Below are 26,616 nucleotides of genomic sequence, written 5' to 3' on the forward strand. Positions count from 1 at the left end.
AGTCCGATGTGCCCCAGACCCCCAGGGGCTACCGCGATGTCGAAAGGACTACCCCTGTGCTCGGGATGCTGTCGCAGTGGAAGCCCCGCCCCAACCCTCTCCTTCTGTTAGAAGACCCTGTTCCTCCTGGAGAGGAACCAATGCAGTTGAGTCGAGCCCATGTTTCAGCAGCTGTAACCATTCCTCACCCGCAACCAGGATGTGTTGGTAACTCCAGATCCTCCGTACTCACGTTCCCAGAACAAAATAAGAAGCTGTGGTGTCCAGAGACTGTGAAGATTGTTAACCGCGGTCTTACGGTGGCCTCACCCTTATTTCTGTTGCCTGCTTCTCTGGAGATGTCTACTTCCAATACCCTCACACAGGCATTGGTGGATCCGGGCACCAGAGCGAATTTCATTCCGCAAGACCTCGTAGAATATTATCAAATTCACACCTCACTAGTGAATCCTCCATTAGTTCTTTCGTCAGTGCATGGAGACACTCTTCCCAAGGAGGTCTCTCGCGTCACTCAGCTGTTACCCTTGAAGATTGAAATGAATCACATTGAACATCTCTCCTTCTTTGTCCTACCCGACGCAGTGAGTCCTATAATCTTGGGGTTACCTTGGCTACAAAAACATCAGCCGCAGTTTGATTGGTCCTCGCCTGATCAGATCCAATGGGGACCATTCTGTGCAGAATCTTACTTAAAAACATCTGGACTACCCAGACCATGTCTGAGGTGACGGCACTATCGGTGTCTAGCCCATCGGCTGTGTCCATTCTGCAAGACGAACTTGTGCATGAGGGGGAACTGTTGATCTGCAAAGAATTGGAGACCAAGGTATTGATGAAGTCTCAGGGGCTAACCATGCAAGGTCTTCTAGCCATACTGGCATACAAGGAATGGGAGATTCAGCATCTACATGCTCTCTTGCAACAAAGGATGTGCCCTTCTCTACAGCCTATGGGAAAACAGGTTCTTGAGATGGATGAAGAGGATTGGACCAGAGAGGATGAGGAGGAAATTGATGAACCATCAAGAGGGGACCTTGAAGAGGGGGTACTGTTATGCTGGTCTGCCGAGGAGGCCGACCAAGCTTAGCCCTTCCAGCCTCGGTCCAATGTACCCCAGAATCCCGGGGCTACCATGACATCGAAAGTCCTACCCCTGCGCTCGGGATGCCTTCACAGCGGAAGCCCCGCCCCCGATGTCCTCTAGATGCGCGTGGTGAAGCCAGCATTTTTTTTTAAGAGATCAGTACAGGAAGGCTGGCCTACCACCACTGGTCTCTGCCCCTTCCTGGAGGTATTTAGCCTGCCCTTGTTTGCTAGCTTATCGAGTTAGCAAGGATCTTGTTGGATGGAAAGCCTCCGGTCTGAGCTACTCTGCCACTTCCTTGCTGCCGCTGGAAGCTCTCGCTGCCCTTCGGGGTATTTCTCTAACCTGGGTACCTGCTCCTTGGGGGCCCTTTGCTTACTTTCAGGTGGGATCAAGTACTCGCTCCTCAAGGGCCTGCTCTCCCTGGCTCGGTACCTGTATTCAACTACTTCTGCCTGCTGGGATCTCCACCTATACAGCTACCAACTTAGTGAGTAATCTAACATTCTCAGTCTGTCTCACCTACAGCTGTGAGGCACTGGGAACCTGCATCTGGATCTCCCTATACTATCTCTGTGAGATGGGTCCCCTCTGCCGAGGGTCCCTGGATTGCTTCCTCTGGATCACCTCACTACTGCCACCTCTAGTAGAATACCTCAGCTGTATAATAAAAGACAGTCTCTGTGTCTGCGTGTCTCAAGTCTAGCCTAGTATTGTGGTTCCTCATGGGACTCCTCCCCATGGGCATGGTCATCTCCACAGTATCCAAGAATCCACTCAAACACCTCAAAACCATAACAGAAGGGAAGGGGCATGGACTGGGGCAGTAGAAGTGCTAAACACTTTTAATTGGTTACTGTTTGGAGGCAATGGAGGCAGTATTTCAACAACTGATTCTGAGGAATAATCTTATCTGGGTTTCCTTCAATCAAAACTTGAAGAGATAGTAGCTGAAGAAAATGTGGAAGGATTAGTGAGTAGCACATTAGCCTCCACTAAGGTGATAGGGGAGATAAATGATGATACTGACAGTGATGAAAGGAATCCCAAACAAGAGCATCTGACAATGAGGGATGCATTGGTGCTGGGGCCAAAGGACCACAGGAATCTATTCTTGAAGGACCTGATAGAGAGGTGCATCCACTAAGGTGATAGGGGAGATAAATGATGATACTGACAGTGATGAAAGGAATCCCAAACAAGAGCATCTGACAATGAGGGATGCATTGGTGCTGGGGCCAAAGGACCACAGGAATCTATTCTTGAAGGACCTGATAGAGAGGTGCATGAAAATAGCAGGACATTTCCATTAATGAATAAAGGGAAGGTAGCTTCTCCATGAGAATCAGAAATAATTTGGGATGCCACACAAAAGTCTGATTCAGGATGTTGACACCTAGTAGAATTGTACCTAGATGATGCAGCAGAGATTAGTGGAGCAGCAGAAACTCCTTAAAGATCTGCCTCTGTAAAAGGAAATAGATGTGGTTCACCCCCAGAAGCATCATGACTGTGTAGTGATGAGGTAGCTGATGGAAACCATGAAGCCCTACAAGGATGCCATGGAGGATCTGAGTTCCAGAAGCACCATCCTGAGCAGGATCATTATTATAATAAATATTCTTGAGGAAAAGTTAGAGGACTTCCTAAGAAAGAAGAAATGGAAGCATAGCTGTAGAAGCTCTACAATCAATCACCAAAGTTTTACCAGATGGAACCATAACTGATTTAATAAGTTATTCAAAATTTCATTGAAACAGCCTTGTATACATAACATGTTGATGGCTCAATCTTTAAGGTTTGAACGAAGTATATGCTAGTCTACTGGTAGCATCAACCACTTTTCTTCTACTGAGATAGGTATTCCCTATTCCAGTTGTCTTTGAAATTATATCCAAATCCCCTTCCCTTACAGTATTTGCTGATTCTTGGTGTTTCTCTGGCCATCTGCTTTGCATGTCTGCTGCACCACTCCTCAGGCCTTTCATGCCACTTCATGTTCTATTCACTCTTTACAGTTTAACACAAGAATATGCTACTGTTATAAAGATGTGTGATTATATAATGTGTCTGCTGTTATGAAATATATTTTGTTTATTATTAGGAAGCTTTATTAATAAATCTGGGTGAATTCTTAATTTTTTTTGTGCCTCACAGTGTGGTTACTTTTGTTATATTTGGTGTGGGACCTTGAAATAAAAAAGAAGACATTTATTTATCAAATTTTGGGAAGAGATTTTAGGGGGTGAGTTTAAGAATTCACCAGGGTTTCATTCCTAGTAGTATACATTTTTGGTACTCCATGTGAGGCCATACTAATTTAGGTTAAAAGGTAAGAATCCAGGTTTTAAGAGAGAAGTTTTCTTGGTAGATAAGTTCTGAGATTGTGAGATTGGAATGGGATATTCTCTCTCTGTAGTTAAAATGTCTTAGTTTGATAAACAAACTGACTTTGATAGAAAAGGGGATAGTAAACATAGTGTTGTGTCACAATTGAAATTAGATAATGAAAGAAATCCACTTCTAGATTATAGATAGACTACTGGTATGATCTATCACACTTCTCCATTCTTCTCAGGTATCCCCTACTCTAATTGTCTTCGAGCTTCTGTTCAAATACCTTTTCCTTACAGTGCTTGCTGACTCTTGGTCTTGCCCTGGCCATCTGTTGCTTTGCATGCCAGCTGAACCTCTACTAGGAATTCTGATACCATTCTTATTCAACATCAAACTTTAAGGTGCACCTTGCCTTTGTGTTGCTCTGCTCCTATTTATTTATTTATTTCGTAATTTTTTATATACCGTGGCACGTTAATAACATCACCTCAGTTCACAATAAACAGTAAATCAGCCACAAGCTTTACAGTCAATATGAGAACGAAATCAGGTGTACATAATAAATCAATTAAGAACAAATTAAGAACAAAATTAAGAACTAATAACAATTAAATTAATGATAATCATAATCAATCGATCAGAGATACAAGATAATCATAATCAATTGATCAGAAATACAAGAACAAGTAATTGGCATTTCAGAAAAATGGAGAAGATCATTGAGAAACTATTGTTTCAGTTTTTAATAATCTCCAGTGGCACTGCTGCAATAACTGTTCCAAGCCAGTTTTAGTACCTTAGGGTGCTTCCTCCACTGCTCTGGATGTCTACAAGATACTTTCCAAATCCCCGTTCCCAACAGTACTTGTTGACTCTTGGTTTTGCCTTGGCTATCCATTGCCATGCAAACTGGCTCCACTAATTCTCATGCTTTTATTTATTTATTTATTTATTTTATATTTTTATATACCGATCTTCTTGCATGGGATACAAATCAAACCGGTTTACAGTGAACAATAACCTCGCATGAAAGCATTACATAGAACATGAAACATTTAATAAACTTTGAATAAAACATTAGGAATATAGAACATTAGGTAACGTTACATTAAATTAAAATTGAATTAAGCATAATATAGTATTAGACAATGGATAGCATTGAGCAGTTGGGGCTAGATCGGGCCAAATAAAAGCAGATGCAGAAAGAACGAAATACATAGTACTTGCTAAGTGAGGTGCAGTAACATAGAGCAGGACTTGAGGAGATGTGTAAAATAGATCAAGAAAGGTTGATGAGAGCCTTGCTTAAAAACTTAAGAACTGAATATACTACTTGCTGGATGCCATAAGAGCTGTACTTGCTGGATGGCATAAAAGTTATGGTGATTTAATTTGGCATATCTGGCGGTTCTGGAAAAGCTAATCTAAATAACCATGTTTTTAGGGTTTTTTTGAAGGAAGTTGGGCAAGTGTCTTGTCGTAGGTCTGGTAGGAGGGTGTTCCATTGCGTCGGACCTGCTGTAGATAAGGCTCTATTCCTTAGGGATGTTTTGGCTTGGGGGGCGTATAGCGTGCCTTGAAAGGCTCTTCTAATCGGTCTGGCTGAGGTGTGAGGGCGCAGCTGGATTGTGAGATCAATTGGGGTGAGATTGTTTAAGGTTTTGTGCATGATGGTCAGGACTTTGTAAAGTATTCTGAATTTGATGGGGAGCCAGTGGAGGTTGTAGAGGACAGGCGTGATGTGGTCATTCTTTTTTGCATTTGTCAAAATCCTGGCGGCTGTATTCTGTAACATCTGGAGGGGCTTGATGGTGACAGTAGGAAGGCCGAGTAGTAAAGCGTTACAGTAGTCAATTTTGGTGAGGATGATTGATTGTAGAACCAAGCAGAAATCGTGTTGGTGAAGAAGGGGTTTTAACTTTTTCAGAACTTGTAATTTGAAAAAGCATTCCTTAGCCGTATTGTTAACAAATCTTTTGAGGTTAAGCTGGCTGTCTAGGAGCACACCCAAATCTCTAACATAAGACGTGTTTTTGATGTTGTCGGGGATTGCTGAAGAGTGGTTGATCATATCATCTTTTGATACCAGTCTTCCTCCACCTCAGCTCTCAAAGTACACCAAGGTAGTTTTATGGCTAGTCCTCTCACTGTGTCACTCTGCTTCTACCATTTCAGTTTTTTATAATCACAAGCACTGCTGCTACTGCTGTAAATCCAAGTTAAATTTAATACCTCAGACTGATTCATCCATTGCTCCTCCTGTCTACAAGATTCCTTCCAAATTGCCTTCCCATATAATACTTACTGACTCTTGCTTTTGCCCTTCCTTTCTAATGCCTTACACAGACCTTGTCCACTCAATTATTTTTAATAGTTTCATGCTATCTTGGACATTTTCTTCAAACTCCATTCTCTTACTGTTCTTGAAATTATTGATCTCTTCTGATATTTGATTTTTGGTGGATTATACCACTGTAAAAGACAAGGGTTGCAGAAGGTCAGCACTCAGAACCACCAGAACCACACTCCTCCATAATTATTGTTTCTGAGTTAATGAAGGTAGTATTTGCAAAAACTAATTCAGAAGTATCATTTCTTAGATTCCCTTAATCAAATTAAACAGCTAGTGACTGGAGGCTAAGATGCATCTAGTCAGTAGTATCTTAGCCTCTTTATCTTTATTAAAATTTATATACCAACCTCTGCTATAGCTCAGGGTGGTTCACATCATAAAACATTCATAATATATAACGCAAACTTGACAGAATAAAATTAAAAACAGATAATACAAATTGCCAAAATACATTAAATTCCTAAAAACTCTTCACACAAAGTTTAAAAAAGTACATAAAATAATAACCATAATAAAAATAAGAACAGGTATCTTTCAAATACAGAATTAAATAAATAAGCCCTCATTTACAGGATTCGGGAGTTCATGCCACTGTGGTTGGTGCCTTTTGCCCCACTTTTGCAGCCTTGGGGTGATCTGCCCAATCTTTCTGCAGTATTGCTTCCGTGACAGTGTTTAGGAGAACTCCTTCCACTGCTGGTACCAGTTTACTCCATTGCAGATCCTTGGGTTCTTCATGGATCCAGTGAATATCAACACCAAGTTCAAACAACCAGCTCTTTCAGAAATGACATCAGGCCTTCTCCAGTAATTTCCTGTGGCTCTCCTTGCCTAGGGTTTACTATGAATTTGGTTGGTGCTCTTTGCTCCTAATTTGGAGCTTTGGGGTGTTCTTGCTACTCTGAGTAGCTGCTTTGTACCTCTCATTATGCTTTGAGTGTTGCGCTCTTCCCGCGGCTGAAGCAACGGGAGGCGCTTACCTTAGCGGCTTGGAGCCGCCACTGTTCCACAGCCCAGAGGCCGCAAACCTCGGACTCCCCTGCAGCAGGAAAGCCACTTCCAAGGCTCCTCTTCAGAGGCAGGATGCTGCCACTCCAACGACGGGGTCTGCCTGCAGCCCAGCTTCCTCCTGCGCTCCTGTGTGGCAGCATGGCCACTGTCCATGGTCCTGCCCCTTCCTCCTAGGGGCACAGCCGTGTCTTCTTTCCCTTCTTAAAACAGCGCAGGTGTGGCCCTCCTTAGACTCCTCTCTAGGCATTCCTGGTCCAGCCCTATAAAAGGGCTTCTGAATCATTCTGTCCTTGCCTTGGCAAGGAGTCAGTCCATCCTGGCCTTGCCAAGGAGTCAGTCCTCCTGGGAGCTTCCCCTCCATGGACTTCGTTGCATCCTGCTCCTGCCTGGCATCCGAGTTCCTGTTGTCCGAGTTCCTGTTGTCCATGTCCTGATGTCCTCGTCTTGATGTCCCAGGTCCTGAGTACCCATACCTCCGGAGGTTCCTTGTTTTTACATGATCCGAGCTTCCAGTTCCAAGTTCCTGTTTTAAAGACTGTATCCTCTTCCGACTCCAGAGGATCCAAGGGGTAACTTGTCCTGACTTGTGTCTATATCCAGCGCTTGCCCACTCCTCTCGTGGTCCGCGACCAGCCATCCGGCTGTGCAGGGTGCGCAGAGGACAGTGTGGTCTGTGACCAGCCTACGGGCTGTGTAGGGCACCTGAGGGACCTTGCCCACCATGTCTCGTCCCCTGTGATCCAAGCTCCATGTCTTGTCTTCAAAGTTGCAAGCTCCACGTCTTTTCTTCAGAGTCCCAAGCTCCACGTCTTGTTTCCGGACTTCCAAGCTCCACTCCCAGACAAGGCTTTGTCTCGCCACAAGGGCACACATCACTTGTCCCGCTATGGGGAGTGCCTCCTAGTGCTCCCTTCCATCGCACCGCAACAGATTTGCTAAGACCATGTGTCCGGTGGGACTATCCTTGTCCCGGGTCTTGTCCTGGACTTTGTCTTGCCCCCCCCCCCCCCAAATTTGTTTTGGGGGGGATCTTCTTCCTAAGACCTGCTGGGGGCACAAGCTTTTCTGGATTCCACGACCTGCAGGAGGCACCTGCATCCAGACATTCATCTCCACGGCAATTCCAGGTTGGGGTTCCACGACTGGCAGGAGGCACCTGCACCCCACCTGATGACCGCTGCTACAGCCTTATCCCACCCTGCATTCCCTACCGGATCTTCTCCACTAGTTTCCTTTGTTCTTCATTTGTTTTTTTGTTCTTTGTCTGTTCCCTTGTTCTTTGTTTGTTCCCTTGATGTTCTGTTGTTTGCTCTGCTGTTCCTTGTCCTTTGCTCTGCTGTTCCTTGTCGTTTGCTCCACTGTTTTGTTCTTTGCTCCACTGTTTTGTTTTAGTATTCACTAAATAAGGGATTGGAAATGAGCAATTGATTGGTTGCAGGACGACATATGGTAATGAGGAGATGCCATTTCATTTATGAAAAACAGGGTTTGTCCATGGACAGCAAAACTGAGAGTGAGCAAAGCTATTAGACTAGGTGGGATACATCCTAGAATATTAGGGGAGCTCAGAGAGGTTCTGGTTGGTTATATAGAATTGGAGAAAGACAAGTGTTGTCCATAAAAGTGATCATTGAGAGCAGGTTGAAAACTACAAGTTGGTTAATCTAACCTCAATCATGGGAAAATTAATGGAGACTCTATTGAAGGAAAGGATAGTGAAGTATCTAGAATCCAGCAGGATTTAAACAGCATGATTTTACAAAAGGGAGATTGTGTCAAACTACTCTGATCAATTTTTTTGCTTCAGTGAGTAGAGAATTAAATCAAGAGTATGTGCTGAATGTGTTTTACTTGGATTTCTGCATAGTTTTTCATACAGCCCTACATAGTAGGCTCATAAATAAACTGAGCAGTCTGGGAACAGAACCTATGATGGCTGACAGAATTAGGAACTGTGAATCATGGCCTTGTTTGTGGAACTCAATGCCACTAGAATTGTGAGTTGAATTAAATTGTTTGACTTCTTGTAAGAAGTTGAAATCAAGGCTCTTTGAAAAAGCATTTGAAGGTTCATAGATTGGAGAGGTGCTGAGTGGAGTTTGGTTCTGTTTAGAGTTTGGTTGATGGTAATGTATGTGATGCAAAAAATGTGAGCAATTCTTTTGCCAGGGAATTTAAAGGAAGATGGGTTAGGATTGGGACTGTAACAGGGAAATGATGGTTGTTGAAAAGGAGAGGGATAAAGGGTGGGAATTGATTTGGTGGAATAGCTTGAGGTAGGAGAAATGTGTAAAATAATTGTTAATTTTTTAATTATAACTGTGATAGCTCAACACTTAGGTGAATAGGTCTATTGTAACTTGCTCTGGGCTGAAAGGATGAGCATGTAGTCAAATGTAACTAAACAAATAAATAAATAAATAGCATAGGAATTCACTCTGAGGAGGGAAATGTGATTAGTGGAGTGTATTGGGCATTTGTCCTGAGGCTGGTTCTATTCAATATCTTTATTTCCCTTTTTTTGGATGACATTAAGATCTGCAAAGGCATGGACTGATTATTGATCTAAGAAAGCATGAGAAATAATTAAGATTTAATGCAAAAAGTACAGTCATGCTTATAGAATACTGAAATACTAGGAAGCATTGTACAGTGGGGGTGAGATACTGATGTCCATCAAACAAGTAAAAGGCCTAGGGGTAATCATGTCTGATGTTCTAAAGTTAGTAAAAGCATGATAAATAGCTAGAACCAGATGGATGCTAGGATGCACAGGTAGAGGCATAAGCATTAGAAATAAAGGAGGTCATAATGCCTTGAACTAATCATTGTTTGGATCTCAGTAAGAATACTGTATCCAAATCTGAAGGCCATTCCACCAAAAGAGGTCTTCTGCTTCAGGAATCATAGTAAAATAAACTAGCAATGCAATAAAGAATGGTTCACTATAACATGAATCAGCAGAGTTTAATGCACCTCTGCTGATACATGTCTTCATTGTACCCTGATGACAAGTATCGTTCCACATACTTCAGAATCAATAATTTCTCATTATCTATTGTATCTGAACATATAAGAACATAAGAACATGCCATACTGGGTCAGACTAAGGGTCCATCAAGCCCAGCATCCTGTTTCCAACAGTGGCCAATCCAGGCCATAAGAACCTGGCAAGTACCCAAAAACTAAATCTATTCCATGTTACCATTGCTAGTAATAGCAGTGGCTATTGTCTAAGTCAACATAATTAATAGCAGGAAATGGAATTCTCCTCCAAGAAATTATCCAATCCTTTTTTAAACACAGCTACACTTACTGCACTAACCACATCCTCTGGCAATAAATTACAGAGTTTAATTGTGTGTTGAGTGAAAAAGAATTTCTCCGATTAGTTTTAAATGTGCCACATGCTAACTTCAGGGAGTGCACCCTAATCTTTCTATTATCCGAAAAAGTAAATAACCGATTCACATCTACCCGTTCTAGACCTTTCATGATTTTAAACACCTCTATCATATCCCCCCTCAGCCGTCTCTTTTCCAAGCTGAAATGTCCTAACCTCTTTAGTCTTTCCTCATAGGGGAGCTATTCCATTCCCCTTATCATTTTGGTAGCCCTTCTCTGTACCTTCTCCATTGCAATTATATCTTTTTTGAGATGCGGCGACCAGAATTGTACACAGTATTCAAGGTGCAGTCTCACCATGGAGCGATACAGAGGCATTATGACATTTTCCGTTTAATTCACCATTCCCTTTCTAATAATTCCCAACATTCTGTTTGCTTTTTAGACTGCCGAGCACACTGAACCGACGATTTCAATGTGTTATCCACTATGACGCCTAGATCTCTTTCTTGGGTTATAGCATCTAATAATGGAACCTAACATTGTGTAACTATAGCATGGGTTATGTTTCCCTATATGCATCACCTTGCACTTATCGACATTAAATTTCATCTGCCATTTTGATGCAATTTATCACAATCTGCTCGTGATTTAACTACTCTGAACAATTTTCATACATCTGCAAATTTGATTATCTCACTCATTGTATTTCTTTCCAGATCATTTATAAATATATTGAAAAGTAAGGGTCCCAATACAGATCCCTGAGGCACTCCACTGCCAACTCCCTTCCACTGAGAAAATTGTCCGTTTAATCCTACTCTCTGTTTCCTGTCTTTTAGCCAGTTTGCAATCCACGAAAGGACATCACCACCTATCCCATGACTTTTTACTTTTCCTAGAAGCCTCTCATGAGGAACTTTGTCAAATGCCTTCTGAAAATCCAAGTATACTGCATCTACTGGTTCACCTTTATCCACATGTTTATTAACTCCTTCAAAAAAGTGAAGCAGATTTGTGAGGCAAGACTTGCCTTGGGAAAAGCCCAAGCTGACTTTGTTCCATTACACATGTCTTTCTAGATGTTCTGTGATTTTGATGTTTAAGAACACTTTCCAACTAATTTTTCCTGGCCTGAAGTCAGGCTAACCAGTCGGTAGTTTCCAAGAACACCCCTGGAGCCCTTTTTAAATATTGGGGTTACATTAGCTATCCTCCAGTCTTCAGGTACAATGGATGATTTTAATGATAGGTTACAAATTTGTACTACTAGGTCTGAAATTTCACGTTTTAGTTCCTTCAGAACTCTGGGATGTATACCATCTGGTCCAGGTTATTTACTACACTTCAGTTTGTCAATCAGGTCTACCACATCTTCTAGATTCACCGTGATTTGATTCAGTCCATCTGAATCATTACCCATGAAAACCTTCTCCAGTACGGGTACCTCCCCAACATCCTCTTCAGTAAACACCGAAGCAAAGAAATCATTTAATCTTTCCACGATGGCCTTAACTTCTCTAAGTGCCCCTTTAACCCCTCGATCATCTAACGGTCCAACTGACTCCCTCACAGGCTTTCTGCTTCGGATATATTTTAAAATGTTTTTACTGTGAGTTTTTGCCTCTACGGCCAACTTCTTTTCAAATTCTCTCTTAGCCTGTCTTATCAATGTCTTACATTTAACTTGCCAACATTTATTCATTATCCTATTTTCTTCTGTTGGATCCTTCTTCCAATTTTTGAATGAAGATCTTTTGGCTAAAATAGCTTCTTTCACCTCCCCTTTTTACCATGCCGGTAATTGTTTTGCCTTCTTTCCACTTTTCTTAATGTGTGGAATATATCTGGACTGTGCTGAATCCGTCTTCCCTGTACCATCGTCTCATCCACGCATTGAGACTCCGGAGCTCTGCCTACCTCTGGTGACCTGTGCGTGGAACAGGGAGCATTTCAGAGAATGCTACCCTAGAGGTTCTGGATTTAAGATTTCTACCTAAGAGCCTAAATTTGGCTTCTAGAACCTCCCTCCCACATTTTCCTATGTCGGTGCTCACATGTACCATGACATCCAGCTCCTCCCCAGCACTGTCTAAAATCCTATCTAGGTGATGCCTGAAGTCCACCACCTTCGCACCAGGTAGGCATGTTACCAGACGATCCTCATGCCCATCAGCCACCCAGATGTCTACATTCCTAATAATCGAATCACCAACTATGACGAACGACCTAACCCTTCCCTCCTGGGCAGTAGGCCTTGGGGAGATATCCTCAGTGCAAAAGGACAATGCATCACCTGGAGAGCAGGTCCTTGCTACAGGATCCTTTCCTGCTGCACCCAGTTGATGCTCTCCAGTCATGAGACCTTCTTCCTGCAAGGCTCATGATTTATATGCTGAACTACTTTTAAGTCACAACAGTGAGTCTCAGTTGTTTCAGTTCATTAGATCTTCCACTGCTTACAGTAAGTCATTTCATAGTTGGCAGACATTGTGCCAGTGTGGTGAGCTTATACCTGCAATGTGACAGTACCTTGAAATCCAAGGCACTTATTGATTGAATGCATTTATGCATCCATTCTCATAGATTTCTCCTGGAAAATATAGATAGTTTGAAAAAAAGTTATTAAAATGTATTATTTCAAGCATCATCCTTTTCGTCACTATTTTATGGCTTACTTTTCCAAGGAAGATGTTTAACAGCTTCTCCTCAGTTTGCCCAGATGTAAACTTTCCATTGTTCCTGCAGTTGCAGAGGCCAGTTCCAGCTGTGAGAGAGAAATCTAAAAAATAAATGGAGGTGTTGGAACCTGGAGAGACTATTACATTCCTGCAGTGTTAGATTCTAGCCCCGCAATGTGTTAGACTAGTTTGGTCAGGCCAGCCTATGAAAGTCCCATTCTGCATTTGGTGTCTGCAGGGAAAGCTTCTGAAATACTGCCCTCTTTCCCAGAGGTTGCTGCCTGTTCTTGTTAAGCACATAATAAAGTGCATCACAAATTCTTTATAGAGACCTTAGATGAAGTGCAGCTGTGGCAGAGAGTGATGTCAAGGGCTTTCTCTGCCTGTAAGGAACTGTATTCTGCAAAGAGAAATAATCAATCAACATTTCACAAGAAAAATGAGCAAAACCATTTAACAAAAGCCTTAACAGAGAAAATACTTCCCCTCCCCCCTCCTTTTTTTTCTCATTGTATCTGGTTTGCAGTAGAAGGACTTCTCTTTCTTCATGCACTTGGCTGTTTAGATGTTATGTCTTGTTGAGTACCAACACCGATGAGGGGAGAGATTAGCTGTTTTTTTTTGGGGTTTTTTTCAGTAAAAGCAATGATGTTTGCGTGCTCACGTGAATAATTAACTAATAGAAAATTGAAATAGAAAATGAAAGCTCGGTATAAAGGGACAATGACTTCTAGCATTTTTTTTTTAATAGAGAAGTAAAATGGAATAAAGATCAACATATCAAACAAGATATTTTATGAAAATCTGTATCATTATAAAATAATTGACTGAAAATAAAATAGGCAGCATTAGCTGCCTTTACTGCTTTGGTTATTTGATTCTAATCACCAGTTAGAGACTTCAGGAAAGTCAAGGAACATTAAAATTCCAGAAAAAAAATGTTTCGTTTAAAAATTAAGACATTTGTGTAGGAGAAATTGAATGTAGTTATGTAGTAAGGAAGTAAACAAATGGTTGAAGTTGAAAAGAGCCAAGGAAGATAACTTCAAAACATGCACGAGCGTGCCCATATGCGTATGTAAGGGCACGTGCAGAACTGCTTTGGTATTTTATAACTTGCACATATGTGATGTACGCAGGTTAAAAAAATATGTATAAATGTAGTTGGGAGCATGCACGTATGTAAAAAAGAAACACGCAAATACATTTTTTGCACTTATCCGAATAAGTCTTAAAATGCTCCGGATCTGGCCTAATCAGATAGCCAGATAAGCCTGAAAAGAGCTATTTATCCAGTTAAATGAGTTAGCTGGATAAGTAGCTCGTTTTAGTTTAATACTGCATTAGCTGCGAGACATTAATGGCAATTATTAATGTCTTTAGTAAATAGACCTAAGTGAAAAGAAGAGGGGGTAATTGCACTGAGGTCTCAGGAACTGTAGGTCATTTCTTTCTTTCTTTCTTTAGATTTACCTCCCATTACTCTCTCTCTCTCTCCCTTCCTCCAGTCCATCGCTATCAAGCTTTCTTCTCCCCCAGATTGCTAAAATGATGGAGAGGTTTAGCTTGTTTATATGAATTAAAATAAACTCCTTAACCCAGTGTGTTACTCTCTAACTGGTTGGGAAATCATGTTTGTTAAACTGGGTTGATCTCCCCTAACCGCATTTGGTTGTTACAGCCAAATATGCTTCTGTATTATCATTTTAAAATGTTAGGATTCCATTCTTCTTGAACAACTTCTTCAGTGCAGTCATTTCATTGCTTCTTTTCCTTAGATGGGGACTCAATTAACATCCTTACTCATGAGAATTGTATCCTTGACCCAGATAGTGTGAGATGATGCCTTTTATATTTCTCACATTGTACCATGGCATATTCTCTTGTACAAACAAGTTCATTTTAAAAAGTAGATCAGGAGGCCTAGACAAGCCAGCATTTTTCCCGTTAAAGAGAGCAAAATTAGAAGAATCTTTCTTGTTTTTACCTTTCATTATCTGAGGATGTATCTGTGTGATAATAAACAACCAGGTAGCTTTAAGTTACACAAATCACCTTCCCCTATTATCACTTTCAGGATTGCATGTAAACTATTTAGAAAATATGCTCTGAATTTTTTGACTTGTGATATTTTTGACCAGCACAGAGCAGGGGGCATAGCCAGAACCAAAATTTATTTTGTGCAGTGTAGCCCGCCCCCAAACCGCCTCTCCCCCCCCACCTTACTCAACCCTATGTGGATCTTTAAGGCAGTGACTACAAAGGCCTTATAATTCTGGCACACTATGTCCTGTCTCTTCAATTTCCCCACCCTGTCTCCACTGTCTCTCCCTCTCCCTCTCTGGTAAATGCAGATACTTTGTACAATGGTCAATTTTTCAAGCTTTCAAGATGCTGAAGACCTTTCAGTCCTTCCAACCAGCCCAATTGGTTAGAACTTTCAAGGGTCTGGGAGAAGGGGGGGGGAGATAATTACCTTCCAAAAGTAAACAGAATTTGATTGCCTCAGACTTTTTATGTGCCTAGCCCGAGGGCAGTAATGTTTCCACTTCAAGTTATCCTTCTTAAAGAATAAGAGGATCATGGAATGGTAGTAATTCTAGTGCCTCCAGTCTCTCCAACTGCTGCACCTTTAAGGGCTGACTCAAATGGGACATGACCCTACTGTTAGGGGTAGGGATCTGAGCCAAAGGTGAGAGGGTTCAGGCACTGCCCTCACCCCCCCCCCCCCCCCCCCCCCGGCTCACTAGTGGCTACACCACTGCCACAGAGCCACATGCCATTACACTATGCAGATAAAAACAGATACAGTCTCTTTTCATCTAAAATATACTCCACTATTGATCAACAGTTCAAGCTAACTTTGCATGCTAGGCTGTATACCTAGCAACAAATTCCCAGAAATATAGTTCTTACTGTATTTTTTATCCTTGCACTAGAAATGAGGTATGATAGGTGGGTGGGAGGGAGATTGAGAGGAATAGTTAGAAGTCAGGGCTTACTTTGTGGAGAATGGCCTGGAAAGCAGTTCCAGCACAGCTTTTTAGGCATAAGAAGCAGTGCAGCAGGGGTGTTCTTCTCCAGCCCCCGCCCCCCCCCCCCCCCCCACCCCCAAACAGTCTGCAGGAAAGAGCAGAGGAGGGGATGAGCCTGAAGCACACAGAGAAGAGATCATCCACTCTGCTCCCTCATTTCAGACCCTCCCCTATTGTTCCCCCTCCCCCACTTCTTCTGTATTGCAGGGAAATGAAGAGGAAGGGTGATACCGAAGAAAATAGTGCAGAGCAAAGAACAGATAAAAAAAGGATTTGAATTAGCACAAGTCTGAAACTTGTGAGCAGTAGTGTCAATTGTCAAGTCTTTGATGAAAGGCACTACTACTCACAACTTTCAAACTTGTGCTAATTCAACCCCTTTTTTGTCCATTACTGAGGGCTTGACTTCTGGCAAAACAACCCAGAATAGAATTCTGCCACCCTTTATTTGGGACCTGAGAAAGCGAAACAGAGATGGCTGTGTATATGAATTCTAAATCCCCTGAGGAAACAAAACAAAGTCAGTAGTTGCATGGATTATTTATTGTCCCTCACCCTCACCCCCACCTCACTCAAGCCCTTGGAGAAAGCCTAGAAGAAAAGAGACTTGGCAGGTCTTGGCCTATTTAGCCCTGCTTCTTGCAATACCTGATGCCTTGTCATCGAGTCTACTTGGCTCCCTGCTTGGCCCTCTTTTACCTTGTATTACTCTATGGCCTCTGGGCCTTCCAGCTCTTCTTGCCTAGCCCTGGGGACTTCTCAGGCCTTCTGCTTAGCCCTGTGGTTTTTGGGTCTCCCTCTTGTGGCCTTTGGGCCTTCTGTGTTATCTGTCCTGTCTAGTCCTTGTCTTGTCCTGTCCTGTTTTGGCTGTCTGTCCTGGTCCTTTCCATGCCTGTCTACCCTAGTTCCACGTGCTCCCATCTCTTTCTTCCAGCCTTGCTTTGCCTCAGTCTCCAGCCCTGCACTGCCTTCATATCCAGTCCTTGTCTCAAGTCTATGTCTCCAAGTTCCAGCCTGCACCTTGATTCCAGCCGTAACCTAAGTCCTGACATCTGCCAGAACCCAAGGGCTAAAGCTGTGAGGGAGGTGGCTGATACAGGGGGAAGATCCTCTCTGCCCTGTCTTGAAGTATTGTGCTGACCCTGTGTGGGTTCCCCAGCTTTAGCCGGAACCTTAATTGTGACAGATACAATTTTGATGTTGTTATGGAGTAGCCAGTTTGTATTGAATAAAACAAAAATTGAGATTTTTGGTGTTGGGAACTATTTTTGGAAGGCCTTTGATATAATTTATTTTTATTTATTTATTAAAATTTCTATACCTGTATTTGGTGGGAACCGTCATATCGGTTTACATAGTTACATAAAAACATTTATACTAAAAATCAAGAATACAAATAATGGGGCGGATTTTCAGAACCCTGCTCGCCTAAATCCGCCCAAAACCGGGCGGATTTAGGCGAGCAGGGCCCTGCGCGCCGGTGAGCCTATTTTACATAGGCCTACCGGCGCGTGCAGAGCCCCGGGACTCGCGTAAGTCCCGGGGTTCTCCGAGGGGGTGTGTCGGGGGCGTGTCGGGGGGGCGGGCCCAGTCGTCGCGGCGTTTAGGGGGCGTGTTGGCAGCGTTTGGGGGGCGGGTACGGGGGCGTGGCTATGGCCCGGGGCGGTCCAGGGGCTTGGCCGCGCCCTCCGTACCCGCCCCAGGTTGCGTCCCGGCGCGCAACAGGCCCGCTGGTGCGCGGGGATTTACTTCTCCCTCCGGGAGGCGTAAATCCCCGGAGAAAGGTAAGGGGGGGGTGTAGACAGGGCCGGGCAGGTGGGTTAGGTAGAGGAAGGGAGGGGAAGGTGAGGGGAGGGCGTTAGAGGATTCCCTCCAAGGCCGCTCCGATTTCGGAGCGGCCTTGGAGGGAACGGGGGTAGGATGCGCGGCTCGGCACACGCCAGCTATACAAAATCAATAGCCTTGCGCGCGCCGATCCAGGTTTTTAGCAGATACGCGCAGCTCCGCGCGTATCTACTAAAATCCAGCGTACTTTTGTTTGCGCCTGGAGCGCCAACAAAAGTACGCCTATTCGCGGTATTTGAAAATCTACCCCAATATGATGACAATTCTAAAAAGTTAAAAGCTTCATTACAATTTTTCATAATAATGGCTTAACAGTGAGACTTATAGACAAGAACATTCAACATTGTGACTAACTCAACTTCATTTCACCTCAGTCTTTAGTTCTGTTCTTTTTTACATGTATTTTTTTGCTTCACAGATTACTATCACCATCATTGAAAACTTGCTGGAAAAGCCATGTTTTTGACTTTTTTTTCTAAATACTAATCTATTTGGTTCTAGCTGATTGTCAACTGGTAAGTTATTCCAGATTTTTGGAGCAGCAAGTGATAGAACTCTTTCCCTTACTGAGGTTAGTTTTGCTGAGATCATCAAAGGAATGGACAGTAGGCCTTTGTTGGCAGATCTCAGATCTCTCTGTGGTGTGTGTACCCTTATTGCAGCGTTCAGCCATTCCAGGTTTTCACCATGTATCACTCTATGGAGGATACATAAGGTTTTAAACTGTATTCGCTGTTCAATTGGCAGCCAATGGAGTTCTCTCAATATTGGCGTAATGTGTTCCTTTCTCTTTGAACCTGTTAAAATAACCTCGCGGCAGAATTCTGCATAATTTGAAGCGGTCTGAGAGTCATATAGGGTAAATCTAGGAGTAAAGAGTTACAGTAATATATGGATTGAAAAATTAAGACCTGAAGGACAATTCTAAAAATCCTTTGATTTTAGTAATGGTTTTAGTCTGGTTTAGCCCAGGGTGGGAGAGCATGAAGTGGTTATATATCATCTAAAATCAAGAGTCTTGGTGTAGCCCTTGAATCCGTTTTCTCCATGGCGGCTTTTGTGGGTCAAACGAAAAAAAAAAGCATATTTGCAGTTAAAGAGAATCTGCCAATTAAAGAAATTCTTAGATAATGCTGCAGTACAGATTGTGATATTATCTTTCGTTATATGATCTAAGACTATTGTAATAGTCTATTGGTGTGGGTTATCTGGCTGCCTGGTAAATAAATTGCTATTGATTCAAAACAGTGCAGTAGGGCTAGTCTGTGAGAATACTAGGAATGTGAGAGTGTCTCTTCTGCTTACCTCAATGGATAAGATGACAGCAAAAGCCAGATAGATGCTTGGCTGCATAGGGAGAGAAATGGTGAGCAGAAAAAAGAAGATGGTATTGTCCAAGTTTAAATTCCTGGTGAGACCTCATTTGGAATATTAAAAACTAGCGGAATACCCGTGCTTCGCTACGGTGGAGAAGTTGATATAAAAGTGTGAGTTTATTTCACACAAGTTGAAAAGTAATTGTTTTGAGTAAGTGAGGGCTTTGGAGTTTATATATTTAAAATGAACATATTATTATAGAGTGAGGTTAGTGGTAATTAAAAAATGTGAAATGAATATGTGGAATGAATGTACTGTGAGTTGCCTGTCATGACGTAATGATTTCTTTGTATACAACGTTTGCTGTGCGACCCTCTGGCTGCAGTATGATGAGGCTATCAGCTTAACTGACTCTAGAGCAGGCCACGTACAGTTGGCCGAGCGAGAAGCAGTGGTGCCTCAAGTCAACACCAACGACCTTGAGAGTCTGGCCCTGAGATTTGTTAATAGTCATCATAAAGCACACTCTGACCGGGAACTGCAAGCGTTGAAATTGAAAGGGTATGTCTGATGGTATAAGGGGGATGCGAGGGATGAAAACTGTTTCACCTCATCCACAACCTGTGAAAATGATTGCTTCAATGACATTTCTGTAGAGGGATTTGACTTGAAGTCTGGCGCCATTGCAGAGTTTTGGTGGCTGTAGATTTCTTAGTAACATAATTGGTGCGCCGACCTTCAAAATGAGATTGTACTGAGGAATACCTGAAGGGTTGAGACTGTGCAGGAACTCGACAGGGTAATGTACCACATCATCGTCTTCGACGACCGAGTCCACAGACAGTTTTTGTTTCAGAGGTGAATGCCTGCAGGAGTGTGTGATTGATAGAGTTTGTTGTGTCATTTGTAGAAGTTAAAATTGCCCTCTCTCTAAACCATGAAGTGTCCTTCATGTGGATGTTTTGAAGATCCAGGTATACCTTTTGTGTAAGACTTTTCAAATCTCTTTAATTAGGTCTGCCAGATAATACAATTCATCCACTACAATTAGTTCAAAATGTCGCAACATGTATCCTATCTGGTGTTTCTCTCAAGAATCATATCTCACCTATTTTGCAATCATTTCATTGGTTAAGAACATAAGAACATACCATACTGGGTCAGACCAAGGGTCCATCAAGCCCAGCATCCTGTTTCCAACAGTGGCCAATCCAGGCCAAAAGAACCTGGCAAGTACCCAAAAACTAAGTCTATTTCATGTTACTGTTGCTAGTAATAGCAGTGGCTGTCAACTTAATTATTTGCGGGGAATGGACTTCTCCTCCAAGAACATATCCAATCCTTTTTAAACACAGCTATACTAACTTCACTAACCACATCCACTGGCAACAAATTCCAGAGTTTAATTGTGCGTTGAGTGAAAAAGAAATTTCTCCAATTAGTTTTAAATGTGCCACATGCTAACTTCAGGGAGTGCACCCTAGTCTTTCTATTATCCGAAAGAGTAAATAACCGATTCACATCTACCCGTTCTAGACCCTTCATGATTTTAAACACCTCTATCATATCCCCCCTCAGCCGTCTCTTCTCCAAGCTGAAAAGTCCTAACCTCTTTAGTCTTTCCTCATAGGGGAGCTGTTCCATTCCCCTTATCATTTTGGTCACCCTTCTCTGTACCTTCTGCATTGCAATTATATCTTTTTTGGATGCGGTGACCAGAATTGTACACAGTATTCAAGGTGCGGTCTCACCATGGAGCGATACAGAGGCATTATGACATTTTCCGTTTTATTCACCATTCCCTTTCTAATAATTCCCAAAATTCTGTTTGCTTTTTTGACTGCCGCAGCACACGGAACTGACGATTTCAATGTGTTATCCACTATGACGCCTAGATCTCTTTCTTGGGTGGTAGCAACCTAATATAGAACCTAACATTGTGTAACTATAGCATGGGTTATTTTTCCCTATATGCATCACCTTGCACTTATCCACATTAAATTTCATCTGTCATTTCGATGCCTAATTTTCTAGTCTCACAAGGTCTTCCTGAAATTTATCACAATCTGCTTGTGATTTAACAACTCTGAACAATTTTATATCATCTGCAAATTTGATTATCTCACTTGTCGTGTTTCTTTTCAGATCATTTATAAATATAGGGGCGGATTTTAAAACCCCTGCGTGCGTAAATCCGGAAGGATTTACGCATGCAGGGCCCTCGCGTGCCGGCGCGCCTATTTTGCATAGGCCGCCGGTGCGCGCAGAGCCCCGGGACGCGCGTAAGTCCCGGGGCTTCCTGTCGGGGGCATGTCGGGATGATGCGGCGTTTAGGGGGCGGGGTGCGGCGTTTCGGGAGCGGCGATGTGGGCGTGGTTTCGGCCCGGGGGCATTCCGGGGGTGTGGCCGCGGCCTCCGGAACAGCACCCGGGACTGGACCACGGAGCGGGGCAGCCGGCCAACGCGCGCAAAGTTACGCCTGCTTTCAGCAGCGTAACTTTGCCGACAAAGGTAAGGGGGGGTTTAGATAGGGCCGGGGGGGTGGGTTAGGTAGGGGAAGGGAGGGGGAGGGTGAAGGAAATTTGATCATATTATGATGACTATTGCCAAGTGGCCCCACCACCATTACCTCTCTCACCAAATCCTATGCTCCACTGAGAATTAGATCTAAAATTGATCCCTGTCTTGACGGTTCCTGAACCAATTGTTCCATAAAAATGTAATTTATTGCATCCAGGAACTTTATATCTCTAGCATGTACCGATGATACATTTACCCAGTCAATATTGGGGTAATTGAAGTCTCCCATTATTACTGCACTACCAATTTGGTTAGCTTCCCTAATTTCTCTTAGCATTTCACTGTCCGTCTCACCATCTTGACCAGGTGGACGGTAGAATACCCCTATCACTATAGTCTTCCCTGACACACAAGGGATTTCTACCCATAAAGATTCAATTTTGTATTTAGTCTCATGCAGGATGTTTATCCTGTTGGACTCTATGCCATCCTGGACATAAAGCGCCACACCTCCTCCCGAGTATTCCTCTCTGTCATTGCGATATAATTTGTAGGGATGTGAATCGTTTTAGGACGATTAAAATTATCGTCCGATAATTTTAATATCGTCTTAAACCGTTATGGAACACAATACAATACAGATTCTAACGATTTATCGTTATAAATCGTTAGAATCGTGAGCCGGCACACTAAAACCCCCTAAAACCCACCCCCGACCCTTTAAATTAAATCCCCCACCCTCCCGAACCCCCCCCAAATAACTTAAATAACCTGCGGGTCCAGCGGCGGTCCGGAACGGCAGCGGTCCGGAACGGGCTCCTGCTCCTGCATCTTGTCGTCTTCGGCCGGCGCCATTTTCCAAAATGGCGCCGAAAAATGGCGGCGGCCATAGACGAAAAAGATTGGACGGCAGGAGGTCCTTCCGGACCCCCGCTGGACTTTTGGCAAGTCTCGTGGGGGTCAGGAGGCCCCCCACAAGCTGGCCAAAAGTTCCTGGAGGTCCAGCGGGGGTCAGGGAGCGATTTCCCGCCGCGAATCGTTTTCGTACGGAAAATGGCGCCGGCAGGAGATCGACTGCAGGAGGTCGTTCAGCGAGGGTTCCGGCGCCTCGCTGAACGACCTCCTGCAGTCGATCTCCTGCCGGCGCCATTTTCCGTACGAAAACGATTCGCGGCGGGAAATCGCTCCCTGACCCCCGCTGGACCTCCAGGAACTTTTGGCCAGCTTGTGGGGGGCCTCCTGACCCCCACGAGACTTGCCAAAAGTCCAGCGGGGGTCCGGAAGGACCTCCTGCCGTCCAATCTTTTTCGTCTATGGCCGCCGCCATTTTTCGGCGCCATTTTGGAAAATGGCGCCGGCCGAAGACGACAAGATGCAGGAGCAGGAGCCCGTTCCGGACCGCTGCCGTTCCGGACCGCCGCTGGACCCGCAGGTTATTTAAGTTATTTGGGGGGGGGTTCGGGAGGGTGGGGGATTTAATTTAAAGGGTCGGGGGTGGGTTTTAGGGGGTTTTAATGTGCCAGTTTTTTCGATTTTTCGATTTTTTCGATTTTTTAAAACGATTTTTCACGATTTTATCACGATATTTTACCCCCCCAAACGGCAACAATACGATTCCCTCCCCCTCCCAGCCGAAATCGATCGTTAAGACGATCGAGGACACGATTCACATCCCTAATAATTTGTACCCCGGTATAGCACTGTCCCATTGGTTATCCTCTTTCCACCGGTCGCCCGTATGACATAATGAGGGCAAAGGTAGCGCCGGCGCCATTTTGAAGATTGGCAATACGGCCCGCGTGCAAGAGGTCGCTCCCGGACCCCCGCTGGACTTTTGGCAAGTCTTGTGGGGGTCAGGAGGCCCCCCCAAGCTGGCCAAAAGTCCCTGGGGGTCCAGCGGGGGTCCGGGGCCGATCTCCTGCATGCATGACGTTGGGAGCCAGGAACCAAAATGGCGCCGGCGCTACCTTTGCCCTGTCACATGATAAGGGCAAAGGGCCACCGGTGCCATTTCTCTTAACGCAGCCGTGGCCAGATAGAGAGGGAGATCGCGCCGGGACCCCCCCCCCCCACTGGACCCCAGGTAATTTAAAACATTTTGGGGGGGTTCGGGATGGTGGGGGATTTGTTTTAAAGGTTCGGGGTGGGTTTTAGGGTTTTTTTTGGTATGCCGGTTTTCCCGCGCCCTATTTAATGATACAATACAAATGCCCCTGACGATAAATCGGGGGCATTTGTATTGTATCGTGCACTCTAACGATTTTGGACGATTTTAAAATTATCTGACGATAATTTTAATCGTTCAAAAACAATTCACATCCCTATCATTCACTGCTGTACATTCTAATTCTCCCATCTTACTTCTTAGACTTCTGGCATTAGCATACAAACATTTCAAAGTTTGTTTTTGTTTGTATTTTCATTCTGCTTTTTAATTGATAGGGATGTTAGAATTTTTTAGCTCAGGTGAGTTTTTAGTTACAGGCACTTGGACTATTTTTCTAATTATTGGAACCTCACTGTCGGGATGCCCTAATTCTAATGCATTTCACTGTTAGTCTCACCATTTTGTCCAGGGGTCTTTCCTGACACACAAGGGATTTCTACCCATAAAATTTAGAGTATTATACAAAGTTCTTACCATCATCCATTCTTTAACATACAACTCTTCTACCTGGCTCTGCTCCATTTTCCGTATCTACAAACCTGCTAGACATCTAAGATCCTTAACACAAAACCTTTTAGATATCCCATCACCATGATTAGCAAGACTAGACATTACAAGAAGGAGAGCTTTTTCAGTAGCAGAACCCTCCCTTTGGAATTCATTACCAAACCCACTCCGTTTATTATCAAATCCTATGCATTTTCAGAAATCTCTAAAAACATATCTGTTTCAAATTGCCTTTTAACATTTCGTCAAATACAAAGTAGCGACCAACAGATGAGAGGACCGGTGAACACCAGGAATTCTTTATTCTGCACAAACTATCATAGAAAGCCCGACTCAGGCCAAATTTTGCTCACATGAGCTGCTTCAGGGGCTAATACAGCATACACAATACATACATAATTAAATCATATAAATAAAAACAAATAAATACAAATATAAACACTAAGGTAACATATATAGATGATATTGAATGAGACAAATGGAAAGGGCAACATGTGAAGACCAACACAATTACATTCAGGGGGATTACTTATATGCAAGGTGGTCTATTCTTTGTATCCATATACAATGAAATACTGCTAGTGATGACCTTCATCAATAAAAATCATGATAATCATGAGGCAAAATATCAATGTAATGTGACATACTCTCTAGTTAAAATATATGTGTAAGTATGTACATATTATATACATCCATTGGTGCCCTTTGTAAGAATTTTAATTAAAAAACCTTTGATGATGGAGATTATTGCACTTAGTCCAATCTGAAGGATATGAATAAAAGGATCTACCTAATAAGACCACAGTTGATGCAAGTGGTTGCCTGCATGAAGGTGCAACTTAAATAATAAAGGTGGGGGGATTTAGGTAGGGCTGGTGGGCGGGTTAGATAGGGGAAGGGAGGGGAAGGTGTGGGGGGGGGGGGGGGGCAAAAGGAAAGTTTCCTCCAAGGCCGCACTGATTTCGGAGCGGCCACGGAGGAACGGGGAAAGCCATTGGGGCTCGCCTAGGGCATGTGTGCATGTTATAAAATCAGGTGTGCATGTTATAAAATCAGGTGATTTGTCCACGCCAGGTTGCGCACACAAATCTATGCCCGCGCTTAGGTTAGAAATCTGGCCCTTTGAGTTTGCACTTATGGAGTACCTGCGCCATGTTACTCTGCTTGGAGATGTTGCACAGAGGTGTTTTGGTGTTGTTGAGATTGAGAGGAAGCTTGAAGGCAGAGTGTGCCATCTGTCCACCTTCCAGAATGGTTGCTGCAATGCCAGAAGAAGCCATAGCAATGGCAATGTTTGAGTCTCTTCATACACTGGGAAACAACAGGTTGATGAGGAATGTTTTTACCAGTACCTCCTGGAGCATCTAGGAAAAAGATTCGGCCACTTTGACAGTGAACGCTGGTCATGACTTTGTGATAGACGTTCCTCTAGACAGTATTCAACCTTGGCTCGTTGTCGTCGACTGTCTTGGCCAGATTGCAGATGTTGTAAGCCAGGTCTCCGAAATAGTCGGGGTTAGCTGCAGCGTGTTCCTGTGATGGTGCAGGCAAGCCAATACACAATCCTGAAGGAAAGTGAGGCATTTGTTATAGATTATGGACGACCGTTCTTGGACATCGTCTTGGAGAGATTCCCTCGGCAGCTGCCTATGAATATACTCTGAAAGACCATTTTATGTTTTTCTCATAGTGGAAAGGGGTTTGCCAGTTGACAGAACACCAACATAATAGTAAAGAGCTGACGGATCCTAGGTGACGAATGTGAGAGTGCAGCTTCTTGGAGAGTATTGTCCCTGTGTGTATTGTCTTCTAACAGACCGAGTGCTCAACAGGCAGACTGGAATGTGGGTTATAGCATACCAGCGACAGTTTTAAGATATTGTTCTGTCAAATGGAAAACCCCTTACCACTATGGGAAAAACATAAAGATGGTCTTTCAGAGGATATTCGTAGGCAGCTGCAGAGGGAATCTCTCCAAGACGATGTCCAAGAACAGTCGTCCATAATCTATAACAAATGCCTCACTTTCCTTCAGGATTCTGTACTGGCTATAGGAGGTCAACCCCTTTACAAGTACGACTTGCCTGCACCATCACATGAACATGAACACGCTGCAGCTAACCCTATTTCAGAGAGCTGGCTTACAACATCTGCGATCTGGCCAAGACAGTCAATGGCAACGAGCCAAGGCTGAATACCTAGCAGAGGAACATCTATCACGAAGTCAAGATCAGCGTTCCCTGTCAAAGTGGCCGAATCTTTTTCCTAGATGCTCTAGGAAGTACTGGTAAAACATTCCTCATCAACCTGTTGCTTGCCAGGATATGAAGAGACTCAAACATTGCCATTGCTGTGGCTTCTTCTGGCATCGCAGCGATGCTTCTGGAAGATGACAGATGGCACACTCTGCCTTC

The 26,616-nt window shown here is 43.5% G+C and overlaps 1 long non-coding RNA gene across 2 annotated transcripts in view; it reads right to left on the bottom strand.

Moving 5' to 3' along the window:
* LOC115092254 overlaps window positions 1-26,616 on the bottom strand; it is an 86,474-nt gene that overhangs the window by 54,556 nt on the left and 5,302 nt on the right. The window contains exons 2-3 of one of the 2 annotated variants that reach the window (XR_003856962.1): window positions 13,144-13,211; window positions 12,809-12,912 (exon numbers count right to left, since the gene is read on the bottom strand). This is a non-coding gene — a long non-coding RNA (uncharacterized LOC115092254). Of the gene's footprint in view, window positions 1-12,808; window positions 13,212-26,616 lie in introns of both variants that reach the window. The other variant, XR_003856961.1, reaches the window with a different exon arrangement.

The sequence above is a fragment of the Rhinatrema bivittatum genome, chromosome 5 (assembly GCF_901001135.1).
Source record: "Rhinatrema bivittatum chromosome 5, aRhiBiv1.1, whole genome shotgun sequence".
NCBI lineage: Eukaryota > Metazoa > Chordata > Amphibia > Gymnophiona > Rhinatrematidae > Rhinatrema > Rhinatrema bivittatum.